Source organism: Pezoporus flaviventris, unplaced genomic scaffold (genome assembly GCF_033815535.1).
Source record: "Pezoporus flaviventris isolate CSIRO_AGI_PZ_B2104156 unplaced genomic scaffold, CSIRO_AGI_Pfla_v1 ptg000015l, whole genome shotgun sequence".
NCBI lineage: Eukaryota > Metazoa > Chordata > Aves > Psittaciformes > Psittacidae > Pezoporus > Pezoporus flaviventris.
In genome coordinates this window covers 34,603,751-34,617,047 of record NW_026892563.1, presented here as the reverse complement: position 1 = coordinate 34,617,047, position 13,297 = coordinate 34,603,751, and the positions used below count along the sequence as shown (strand labels likewise).

Here is a 13,297-nt window from a genome sequence, read left to right as displayed (position 1 = left end):
AGTTCCCCAAAGTATTCCTGAGCATTTTCTGGATCAAACTAGTTTTTGCAATCCAAACATGTGTCAAGAGAGTGCTAGCAGTGTGTATCATCACATCCTAGTGCTGGCCTGTTTGGTTTGCTGTCATGGATGTAGCTGAACAGTTTTGCCATCTATAACCATATGGGTGGCTGCAAGTAGACCCAACCTCAGTTCTAGCCACAGATGAAGCAGCAGGAGAAAAGCTGTGTGGCAATTCTGGTGCAGCCAAAATGAATATATTTTGAATATCCTGAAGGCTTATTATTTCAAGCTCAGGATTGCACTTATATTTTCACAGGACTTCTAGTTTTCAAGTTGGCGTATGTTCTATTAGCTGAGGAGGCATAGCTCGCTTGCATCTGTCTGGAGAATACCATCTGCTTCTCGCTTTTCATTAGCAGATCTAGTAACTATAGCCATATGTGGTTTACACAGAGTGAAATCCTTGCCCCAGAAATCTCTTTTTGGGTTGCCTGATCAATTTGATGCCAGCACAGGTGAATGTGCCTCAGAGGCCAAATTTTATTAATCAGTGGAAATAAAGTAATAAAGTTATTTTTGTCATAGCTTTTATCAGAAGTATGTAGTAAAAAATGCTAGCATACACTATGACTAAGTGTATATGCATATGCATGCACATGTGCTTACAAACACATATATGTATAAAAGCAAGATATTTATACTGTAGATAGTATACATTTTTGGAAGTGCAGACTTTACCATTTGCAGAAAAGTTAGTTGAAGAGGGTAGTGAAATCACTTTGCTCTGAAGAGAGGGGTTTGGGAGGAACAGAATTCTTTGTGTCATATGGTGGATGGGCTTTGTAATATCTATGAGCATAATACAGACTGTCCCATGACTTTCTGTATTGCACTATTCATTACTGTGCAGGAGATATTCAGTGTTGACCAGTTTCTCAGAAATCCATCAGAATGGTTTTTGCTTTCTCTCTCAAAGTAACATGAGCAAGAATATGCACTTCCATTTTAACTAGCCTTTGGCCCATCCATGAGGAGGTGAGATTTTGTAAGCCTGTCCTGTGTTGCAGTGGTGGGGTGAACTCTCTGCAGTTTCAAGCGGTTTCTATTCGTAGTTGAGCTGTACACTGAACATGTGCAAAATGAAACAGACATATGGAGAGAAGGGAAAAACCTGTTATTAAATTATACAGTAGACAATGCTATACTACATAGATGCTGTCACTGATTTTGGTGTTTTTTGTTTTCTTCCCCCAAACAAATTGAACCTATGATATAAACCTTATGTTATGACAAAACTAAAATCAGATGAAAGAAGTCCAACTTTGTTAGGAAAGGTTGATGCTCTGTGACCCAAATGTCTGACCTGATATCGCTCTCAATGTTAGTAGCCACCCTACAGGCATTTTCAAAGCAATTTCAGCTACTGTACATTTAATTCGCAGTGACATAATTAGAACATTAGTAAACTTGGCTATCTGGTCATTGCAAGTCATCATTTCTGTACGTGATGAAGTTATAGCAGTATGAAGGCTCTGACACTTTAAGGAGAAACAATCTGTAAGTTAATTTTTTAGAACACTGCAGCATACAAAAGCCCCTTCTCTTTTCTTGTTTTTTAAACATGTGCTGCAGACATCCTTACAGAATGATCCCATGTTTGCTGAAGCTTTGACATTGAAGCATTGTAAAGTGAACCAAAAAGACAGCGCAGAGAAGAGAGCCGTGTTTGGCATACAAAATAGGCCCCTTGCAAGATCAAACTGTCGCACACCTTCCCCGGAACATCAGTAGACATAGCTTAGTCCCATCAATAGTTTACTGACCTGTGCTGTGATAACATTTCCATCTCTGGAGTGCAGAGTATGTGACATTTTGCAAGTACTTTTAACGGGGAACGGGGGAAGGGGAGATGACGCTTATCCAGCTTGTTGGTGCGCAGTGGACAGGGCCAGGGGTATTGATTGGGCAGGAAACTCTCCTCCGCTGACTGATTGCCACCCCTTGTGTGTGTATGGTCTTTGAACTTTGTTGTAGCTGGATAAATGGAACAGTTTCCAGTGAGATCAGTCAGGTCTCAGCAAAACAAACATCAGCCAAATTGAACAAAAAAAATATAAATAATCAAAGAAGCCCTTGATACTGCCTCAGTCACAGACAGGTTTGATGCTGTTGTGGGCTGTTTGACTGAGAATGTAGATGACTGTTTGAGACAATAAAGATTTTAAGATCCCGTCACACACTTAACTTCCAGAACGACTGTCCTTCCTGTTATCCTCAGGTCAGCACTAAAAGTGAAAGGTTGGAATACCAATTAACTTATCTTCCCGACAAAACACTGCTCAGTTCAGGGGTATTATGTAGCTCAATATTTTATTAACGCAGGATGGCTTTGAGCTGCATTTCCTTGATGCACTCATACAGGTCTTTTCTTGAAATTATTTTATTAATTATTGATATCATTGGAAATCAACCACAAGTTTGAATTAAAGATTTTTGAACTTTGTATTTATTTTTGCTGCATCTTCATTTTTACATAAAAGGTGAACCAACACAATATGAACTATTAGCCATTAGTCTGTTCCTTTTATTTTTTTTCCTTTTATTCTGGGGGCTGAATAATTATTGTAATATTGTGCACTAATGTTCTGGAAAAATGATTATAATAGTATACAATAACATATTCTGAGAATAACTTTCATAATTAATAGTAATTTACAATTTCCCATAATTGTTAGTGGGGAGACTAAAGATCTAGGGATGTGCAAGAACACAGCTCGGTTATATGAAAGTAAAGAGTTTGAAATTTCTCTGTCTCTAAGTTGGAAGTTTTCCAGAGGCTTCTGAAGAAACCTTGCACATACTATCAAAAATGATACTTCTGAAGTTCTCCTTACTCTTCACCTTTTCTTGTATGTTCTTCTCTCCCATATGGACATAAAAAGGCTACTGAATTTCCCTGTCTTAGATTATGAAAACAGTAACTTGCACTCTCGAGCTATTTATATTCCTGATTTGGGGATTATATTTTATTTGTGTGTGTCTGCTTATTGGCTAACTTTGTCAGGAATAAGAAACGCATTAACTGCAAACTTAATGTTTTACACTGAAATAGTGCTGATAAAAAAGATTTTTCCTGGTTCTCTTACATGCAGCACAGGATAGGATGCCCATACCCATCTTGCTACAGGCCCACAGCTTTGCCAGTATTGAAGCGTTATGTAGCCCCAGACATGCTCTGTAAGCATTATGCAGTACTCCATAGCTGCCTTAGAATCTTAACTTCTTTCTTCATGTAGTTGTTTTGGGGTGTTTTTTTTTCCGTATAGACTTATAGTTCCTGTGGATAAACCAACAACCAAAAATGCAGCTGAAGCTGATGGCGCCAGGCTGCTCTACTATTCTCAGGCATAATCATTCACCTAGGTGTCAAGCCTCAAGTACAAAACAGCTCTTAACCACAGAGGAAGAAAGGGAACGGCATTGACTTTTAGAAGGATGCTGCTCTTTATTCATTTCATCGGTTTTTAGCGTGTTTTCTACCCTACCCCAGAAGGCACAAGCGCAAGGGGTATTCCCTGCCGTGCGCATAAGCTACTTTGTAATGTCTCGTGGGGAGAAATGTAGGCACACTCTGCACTTGGTTCCTTACTGCCCCTTGCTAGGTGAAACTCGTCCGTGTTTTGCCATGGCAGACCTCTTTTTAGGCAGCTTGTCATCTGTATGCTGCTTCTTGGCCTTCCAAAAAGATGACTGAACTGTGTGACCTCTTTTGGACCTTAAACTGCTTTGATGAGAACAGTAAAGCTTTTGGGTAAGGGCTTTAAATAATGTCTTAGAAATGACTATTACACAAACAAGCTGTGTCCAGGTAATTATCAGAACTAAGCTATCAAGGCTGAAATAGATGAGCTGGCACCAGGAATCCAAGAATCCTCCCCAAAAGAGGCAGCTCTGTATTATCTGAATTAGAATTTCATTGTTCTAGTCTGTCCCTTATTTGAGTGTGTTGTTCCCACTACTAAAGTATCACTTTAGTAAGAAATGAAATTCTATTGTTCTCAACTTAGAGAACCCTTGAACTACTTTAAGACATTTAACCGGATGATTAAGAGTTTAAGATTGTGTTGAATATCAAATGAAGTTCCACTACATTTAACAGAGACATTCATGTTTAATTAAAATTCACAGATTGCTAGTATCACGCAAATATTAACTATCCACAATGCTCAAAGTGTTAGGGAATTAGGGCTGGGTTTAATCCTACTTGAACCTCCTGCAGTCTTTTATCTCTGCCAAACAATGCTGTCTTTTTCTTCATTCATTCCCCAAAAAAGTATCTTTATACATCTAGTATAAGAATCGTATTTTATCAAAACTGATTTTGTAATATCATACACTGACGTAGATAAAGTTGGTTTGTGAGAGTTTATATAATCCAAACAGGCAAAAGCAAGTGCATAGTATTTTGTCTCATCAGTGAAACTTAATGTGTTCTTTGCCCTTCTGGTGGAATTGATTACTGTTAAATAGCTTGTTTTTTTCTCTCTTTATTTTTTGATCAAATTGTGACATTTATTAACAAAAAAAAACAAATTGGCTTCATCTTTCTACAGCTTGCTTTCTAGGGAATTCACACTATTCTTTGAACTCAGTTTTCAAGAAGATATAAAATACGCACACATTCCCTAGCAAAGCAGTGTTCAATTGCAAAACCTATCCTGGTAACATAATGATGGATTAATTTTATGAAAGAACCAAATCAGATAAAATGACAAGAACGCATGCAAATTTGTTAAAAATAAAGGGGCTTTTTTTGAAATAATGATACAAAATCTTTATCTGAAAATATAATGTGCCCTTAGGACATAACTCTGCATATTGCTACATGAATTAAATTTCAGAATGACAGGATAATTAATACAATAACTTCTTCCTCATAAACAGCTTCAAAGGTATGAGGAGGTGTTTATAGGAGAAATGTGTTTCCAGCAGCTTTAATCCTACAGGGCAAAACCAGGGATAATATATTTTGGAAGAATTTATTTGCTTTTCTGCCACCAAAAATATAATACACTAGCTACTAGCATTTCATAGAATCACAGAATCGTTTGGGTTGGAAGGGACCTTAAAATGCATCCAGTTCCAACCCCTTGCCATGGGCAGGGACACCTTCCGGTAGAGAAGATTTCCTTATTTGTAACAAGAACTACAACTGTCAGCACAATTGGACAGCATTATAAAAAAAGCAAAACCAAACCTGAAACATATTTTAGTGTTCTGGCTCAATTGTGTTTAAGTACAGTATGTCCTAGACCCAGTATCATCAGGGAGGAGCCCATACCACTGTACTTAGAGCTCTGAAATATCTGTGACAGCAGAACCTGGTTTATGGTTGCTTGGCTTAAGCAAGCACCTTCCACCAGCAAGGTTAGGGGAAGGCAATTATTTTATGAAGCAGGGAATAGTTTCTGCTTTGGAAAAATGAGTGAGGCAGCTCTGAATGAATTCATTGAGTACTTTATGTAGTCAATAGATGGACAAGGATTGAAAAAAACATGCATCAGAATTTCTCCATTAAATGAAACTTCCCAGAGTTTGTTTATTTGATTGTTCCAAGTTTCCCCACCTCCAAAAAGTAAGGTCAACAGAAAGGGTGCAAATTCAGATAAGCTGCTTCATTTACCTTTGCAATAAAATCTTCAGTGCTGCACTGACGGGAGTAGTGTATATTTCAAAGTTCAAGTAGAAGCAAGCAGGCTTGAGTTGTGGGTGTGTGATCTGGTGGTGGTCATGGTGGTGGTGTTTTTTTTGTACTTTTTCAAATTGCCGTCAGGATTTTTAAATACATTCCCACTAAAAACTTCTAAGCAAATCCAAACCCAGCAAGGTGGAAACTCATATTCCCTCATGAGTGTCTGCAGCTGCCACTGCTCACGTTCCGCCTGCCTGCCTGTGAGCAAACTCTGTTTTCAAGGTTTACAAGGGCTCCACCACCTGTGATTTGCACGGATGTGGTACAAGCGATGCACACACGTGGTAGCATAGGTGTGACTGATTCCTCCTAGCAGGAAAGGCAGAGCCTGCTGGATTGGACATTGCAGTACACTAGTATTGGCTGCCAACAAGCTGGAGCCCTGTAGAACCTGGCAACCCAGATGTGAGCAAAAAGTAGATTTTCCTATGTCATAATGAGAGAAAAAGGGAATTTCAGATTCCAGCTAGAGCTTCTGGGGTGGCTGACTGCTTAGAAAATGAACTAAGTCAATGCATATGTCATGTGCTTTGGCCTGGCCTTCTCTCTGGATGCCCCTCTAAGCTCTTGCGGGTCCAGAGCGGATGTGACAGATGGTTTAGACTGCGGTACCCAACTCTGGGCAAACTTTTCTTGCCAAAGGTCAGAGGCTCAGTTCTCCAGGTAGCTACTGGCTGTCTTTGGAAACATGTAAGGGATTTGTAAATTAGAAAATTGAATATGATATCTGCAGCACAATTTTTCTTTTTTTTTTAAATTAATTTACAGATTGTGCCACTGAGCATCAGATTAAATGTTGCAGTTCATACCAGACATTAATTCTGCTCTCTTATTATTTGTTCAAGAAAGCTCAAATTGGATGCAGCAGCATCTGTTTTTCAGTTCTGCTTTCATCTAATTTTACAGCTGGATTGTCTGAGCCACAAGAAGGTCAAATGATTTGCCCCGACTCTGCCTATGAATTTATGGCATATGTTTGACAATCAGAGCCCATATGCTTGCCAGAAGTTTGTTACACATTTTAAATGTATGGTTTAAAATAATGCCTTTTTTTACTAGGGAAAAGTATTGCTACTAAAGGGATCTTTTTTTTCTTTTTGGTGTGCTAAATTAACAAGAATAAACTGGTAACACTCATTTGTCACTAGACTTTTATTGACAGTAAATATTTTACTGAGTTTTTTCTTTCCACTGTATTCCTGGGGGGGGCAGGAAGTTATCATTTATGGCAAATGGCAAATTTTGCTGCACAGCACACACACAAAAAAATCAATTTAACTGCTGTATTTTGAATCTAAACCCAATAATTTTCTACACAGAGAAAACAACCATGAAACATTTCATAGCCTTGCTTTTGGGACTCTTGCACGCAAAAAATGGACAAAGTGGCAGAATATTTTTCAACACTTTCTCTTTTGTCCCCCTCTCCCGAGTGGGAAGAAGACTGGAAAAGTATATGGAAGTGTTTCAATCTGTCAAATTTAGTTTGAGAATTAACTTATACAGAGGATTGCATAAACCTTGGTAACTGAGCACAGGGAGAGCCTTGCTCTTTACCAGGGTTCACTGTGATGGTTGGACAACACAGAGTCTGTGGGGCCAGGGGTCACATACTTCTCTGGCAGGCTGAGGAGCAGCGATGTGTGGACTCTCTCCAGCAGCCACTCACAGGGTTACCTTGTCCACAGCAAATGATTGGGTGCCAACCAGGAATAACTTTAACCCCAAAGCCTGCCATCCTGACCACATGGAGCATGGATTAGGTAGCTGACTTGTTCTGAACCGCAATTCATGAACTGAAGAATTTTCGTGTCAGTACTGGTGATAAGCTTTACCTTTCCATAAATATCATTGGCTCATCTTTTTATACTTCATACTCATTTATGTACAATTATGATTTTTTTTTTCCTAATAACTGGTAAACTATGCCATAGATTAGGGTTTGGGGTTTTTTTACCTGTCTTTTAAAAACATGTTTCTCAAACCAATTGAACATGGTTTCATCTTTAGAACAACTTGTTTTCCAGCAAGTACAATGTGACAAGTTCACCAGGATTCAGTAGATATCAGTTCTTGTTCCACTTTTCATCCTGGCTGGAAGAGCAGCAGCTTCAGAAGGGTATTTTAAAGTGCTGTTAGTGTGTTTAGTACCGCTGAGAAGTGGTTCACTGTATCCAAACTCAGGTGGACTGGCGTATGTTAAGCCAGCTTTCACTCAAAAACCCAACCCAAAACAAAAACAACCCCCAAAAAACAAAAAAAAAAAAAAAAAAGAGTGCCCTATGTATGTACCATTATCTCCTGTTCCCCAAAGGATTGTTGCTGTTAGAATTTGAAAGGCTCTATTCTGTCAGCCCTATACCCTAAACTATATGCTATTGTGTTGGGATTGAAGGTCTGAGATGTCATCAAGTTGTTGACACCTATTCCAGTATTACACAGAGTGTATCACAGCAATTCTTCCTCTGCTCTAAACTTTTTATCTGACTGCTAATGGATGTGCAAGGTGGTTTGATTAAAAGATCAGTTTAGTTTACCTCAACACATGAAAGTGCATGCTAAGCAGCTCCCAAATACTCATAAACTGTGACTCTAAAGCTGCACAGAATAGCGAAGCAGTAGTTACCCAGAGGTGTGCAGGGACTCAAGCTCTCCTTGATGGAGCTCTTACAGTGGGGCCTTAGCTGTAAACAAGTTTAGTGTGCATCATTAAAACCTGTTAAACTTATAACTAGAAGTATACAACCTTGCTGGGACCCTCACACGATGATGTTTCTTTAATAGGATTTGAGACTTTAAATTCAGCCCTCTTCTAGAAAAAGCATCAATTGTTGATCAAAACTCTTTTAGAACAGATGAACGTTATTCTAAAACAGTTATAGTGCAAGTTTGCATACCTTTTCCTTTTTCTTCGGGCAAGCTGTCACCTGGTGTATACCTCAGAAACCCTCAAATTTCCTTTAAGTACTGGATACTCAGTTTGATACCACAGTATTTAATGGAGGTATCATACTTGCTCATTAATAAGAGCACAGTCACTCAGAACCTTCAGTGTTTCACCCTATTCCATTGTCGTATGATTAGTTCCCATTTACATGGTGATTTAAAAAATCTTACTAGAGAAAATTCTCTTAGTTTGCTTTCAAAGGTGTTAGCATGCTTGGAAATCTTAACATTTCCTAGCAATATTAGCTCTGCTTTTTTAATGAAGGTTTTTCAGTAGAAACAATGAAGTAAAATCCTATTATATATTGGACTAGGCATATTCTATTGAACTCTGCTAAATGGAAATGTAACTGCAAATCCTTCAAATTCAAGTGCCACACATAGGCTAGTCTTTCAAATGAAGCTGTTGAAGTTGCTGAGAAAATATTTTTAAAAGCTTTCCTGGAAGAACAGGTTATGGTAATCTTCCAAAAAATTCTGTTTCAAGGTGAATTTGGGTGACTTAGTACTGATGGAGCTATTTTCAGGTGCTTGTTTTCTGATGTGCTTGATGTGAAGATGTGGAGCGTGGCGTTGCTTTGGTATGAGGGCAGAAGAATTTCTCCATAGTACTTGCTGATCTCTCACTGTTCACCTCAGCTATATCTATGTATTTTAAATACAGTCTTATTCAAAGAGCAAGATTTATTTTGTAGTAAAATCTACCGTGTGATTAAAAAAATAGTTGTACCACACATCTAGCCATTTTGCCATACTTCCTCATGGATTCTTGAAATCAAATACAAGACTGATACTGAAATTTGCAAGCAGTATAAGCAGTTTAGGAAAAAAAAAATCACTAATATGTTGTATCCTTATTTTCAGATCACACTATTAAAAAAAAAAAGGTCTGTGTTGCTATTTTTAAATTACAATTTTAAATATTATAAACTTAAGTATATTAAGCAAATGAAATGGTTTGGATTTTGAGATGAGGGAAGAGCTTATCATAGGAGCTGCAGTTCTTTAATTCCAAAAGCCAGAGTAATTGAGATACAGGCTCCATTTAATTAGAAATTACGAGATGGATAAAATGAAAAGAATAGAAGGATTTCTTTTCCACTTATCTGTTTCTAATAAATACATGTTTTGACAGCAGTAATACTGTCTTAAATAGTTAATGTTACATGAAAATTCCATTTTATTTATGTGTGTTGTTCCCATCGCATTGAGGAGCCTCTGCAATGTCAGATAGAACAAGGACCGATGCTGGATTAAACCAGGATGGAAACAGAAAATTTGTTTTAATACTCTTGTGAGAAAATCCATAGCAGTATTCTTCCTCATCAACCCCCACGAGCTTTGCTTCAGACTCTCCTCCTGCCAATTTGTCCAGCATTTTCTCTGAAACACACAAAGTGCAGGTCTCAAAGCAGAGATCGTCCACCTCGCTTATCTTGGCAAACCTTGCCTTTCATTTTGCTGTTTCGTAATGAGCTGCACATCTGAGCAATAGAAGAGTTCTGTAGGAAAGCTATGCAAGACTTCTGACATTGGATGTTACAATTTTTTCTGGAAATCTAATTTCTAGTTTGCTTACTAAAACACACCCAGTGGATTTAGGCTGTGTCTGAGAACTGTCTAAACCTGACAACATCTTTCCAGTAGCACTGCATCAAATATCACCTGTAACAGAGCAATTGGCATCTGTGGGTGGACTGTAAGAGTCTGAAATACACTTAATCCAGCTGATCATATGCCTGCATAACTACATAGAATCATAAAATCATAGGATCATATAATAGTTAGGGTTGGATAGGACCTTAAGATTATCTAGTTCCAACCCCTCTGTCATGGGCAGGGATACCTCACACTAAACCATGCCACCCAAGGCTCTGTTCAAGCTGGCCTTGAACACCACCAGGGATGGAACATTCACAACCTCCCTGGGCAACCCATTCCAGGGCCTCACCACCTGGGATTGCTCCAACCCAGGTGTAGGACCTTGCACTTTGCATGGTTAAACTTCATGAGGAGGGCATCAGCCCACCTCACAAGTGTGTCAAGGTCCCTCTGGATGGCATTCCTTCCCTCCAGCGTATCAACCGAACCACACAGCTTGTTGTCATCGGCAAACTTGCTGAGGGCGCACTCAATCCCACTGTCCATGTCAGCAACAAAGATGTTAAACAAGACCGGTCCCAACACCGATCCCTGAGGGACACCACTCGTTACTGGTCTCCAGCTGGACATTGAGCCATTGACCACAACTCTTTGTGTGTGCCCTCCAGCCAGTTCTTTATCCACCGAGTGGTCCATCCATCAAATTGATGTCTCTCCAATTTAGAGACAAGGATGTCATGTGGGACAGTGTCGAATGATTCGCACCAAGTCCAGGCAGATGACATCAATTGCTCTACCCCTGTCCATCAGTTCCTTAGCCCCATCATAGAAGGCCACCAAATTGGTCAGGCAGGATTTCCCCTTAGTGAAGCCATGCTGGCTGTCACCCAGCACCTAGTTGTTTTTCATGTGCCTTAGCATGCCTTCCAGGAGAATCTGCTCCAAGATTTTGCCAGGCACAGAGGTGAGACTGACTGGTCTGTAATTCCCTGGGTCATCCATTTTCCCCTTCTTGAAAATGGGGGTTATATTTCCCTTTTTCCAGTCGTTGGGAACTTCACCTGACTGCCCTGATTTTTCAAATATGATGGACAGCGGCTTAGCAACTTCATTTGCCAGCTCCTTCAGGACCCGTGGATGGATTTCACCCAGTCCCATGGACTTGTGCACTTTCAGGTTCTTAAGACGGTCTCAAACCAGATCTTCCCCTACAGTGGGCCTAAGGTCTTCATTCTCACAATCCCTGTGTCTACCTTCCAGGACTTGGGTGGTGCCATCAGAGCATTTGCCAGTGAAGACTGAGGCAAAGAAATCATTAAGAACCTCAGCCTTCTCCAAATCCTGTGTAGCCAGTTCTCCTGAGAGCTTCTGGAGAGGGCCCATGCTGCCCCTAGTTGCCTTTTATTTGCAGTGTACTTGTAGAATCCCTTGCTTTTATCTTTCACATCCCTAATTAAGTTTAATTCTAACTGGGCCTTAGCTTTCCTAACCTGGTCCCTAGCTTCCTGGACAACATACCTGTATTCTTCCCAGGCTGTTTGTCCTTGCTTCCACGTTTTATAAGTTTCTCTTTTCCCTCGAAGTTTCCTCAGCATCCCCTTATCCATCCAAGTAGGTCTCCTGGCCCTCCTGCTGCACTTCCTTTTAGTTGGAATGCAACAGTCCTGAGCTTGTAGAAAGTGACCCTTGAATATCAACATACATGACACAAAGAAAACTTCTGTGTCAGAAGAAGCTTTGCAAGAATCTAAGATACACTAAAGTGCTCAGCTGCCAGTAGGAAACATCTCTGCTAAATCATCTTTTATTGTCTGTGATAATCAAGGAAAACACAAGAAACTTCTTCCTTCAGAATTTGTAACAGAATGCCAAAAGATCATGGATTCAATGATACAGGCTATTTTTTCATTCTAATGACATGGTAAAAGCATTTACTTCTTCCCTCCCCAAACATTGTTTGACTTCTTTTTCTTCGCTTTGCCTTATAAACCTCCTCCTCGCCTGTTCCTTGTCGGTTCCCTTCTGTAAAATGCCTTTTTTCTTCCATCAGGCCACCCACATTTTTCTTTCAAGGATGGGACAACCAACACACATTTAATTAAAATGTTATCAGTTGCTGTCAGAGAACAACTCTCTATCTTAAGGATGCTGCAACAATGAAGGCCAGAAAAATCTGCTGTTGGATGCTACCCCAGCCATGAAGAGTATTTCTAGCTCATGCAGATTTGCGCAGGTGGCAGAGATTTCTTTTTAAAAGCCACAGATTAGCACAGACCATCTGATTTGAGAGGGTGATGTGATGAACATGTGCATTCAATATGGTTTTACTGCAGATGGGACAGTTTTATTTTTATTCTGCTTATGAAGCACTTAGAAATAGTCCCTCTTTAAACTATTTAGCTCTTAACAAGTAGTGTGGGAAGGGATATCCTGAATATGTGCATTGGAGGGACATCTGCCCTGCCACAGAAATCCACTCCAGAACTAATCTCAAGCTAAGAGAAATTTGTTACAAATATGCAAACCAAAATACATTCATGATTATATGACATCACCTTTCAAATACATCACCAAATACCCAGAGTCACTGCCTTTGCACCACAGCTGCTTGAATTTCACTGGTACCACTCAACTTCTTTATATAAATCGTTACGATGTATGTATTTCCCAAGGAAAAGGAAAAAACCTCCCCATATTCCAGGGCTCTTTACTGTGACTCTTTGGCTTATTTTCAGAACACTTTAATACTTCTGTCTTGACAGTCTCTGAAAATGAGTAGTAATTAGCCTTCTGGGTTGGCAGGAAATTGCCATATTGATCATCTCTGGAAACATTGTATACAGAAACAGAGAGAAATCTATAGAAATAAATGTTTACGTAGTGGTGGAGGAGGTATCTTCTGTTTTTTTAGCTTGTAGAATTATTAACATTGGGGCTAACACAGATGAAGAAAATGTATTGCTACTGATTTAGACATTTAGACATAGCTTTTAC

The 13,297-nt window shown here is 39.4% G+C and overlaps 1 protein-coding gene across 19 annotated transcripts in view; it reads left to right on the top strand.

Moving 5' to 3' along the window:
• ROBO2 (roundabout guidance receptor 2) overlaps positions 1–13,297 on the top strand; it is a 1,073,259-nt gene that overhangs the window by 371,258 nt on the left and 688,704 nt on the right. The window lies entirely within an intron of this gene.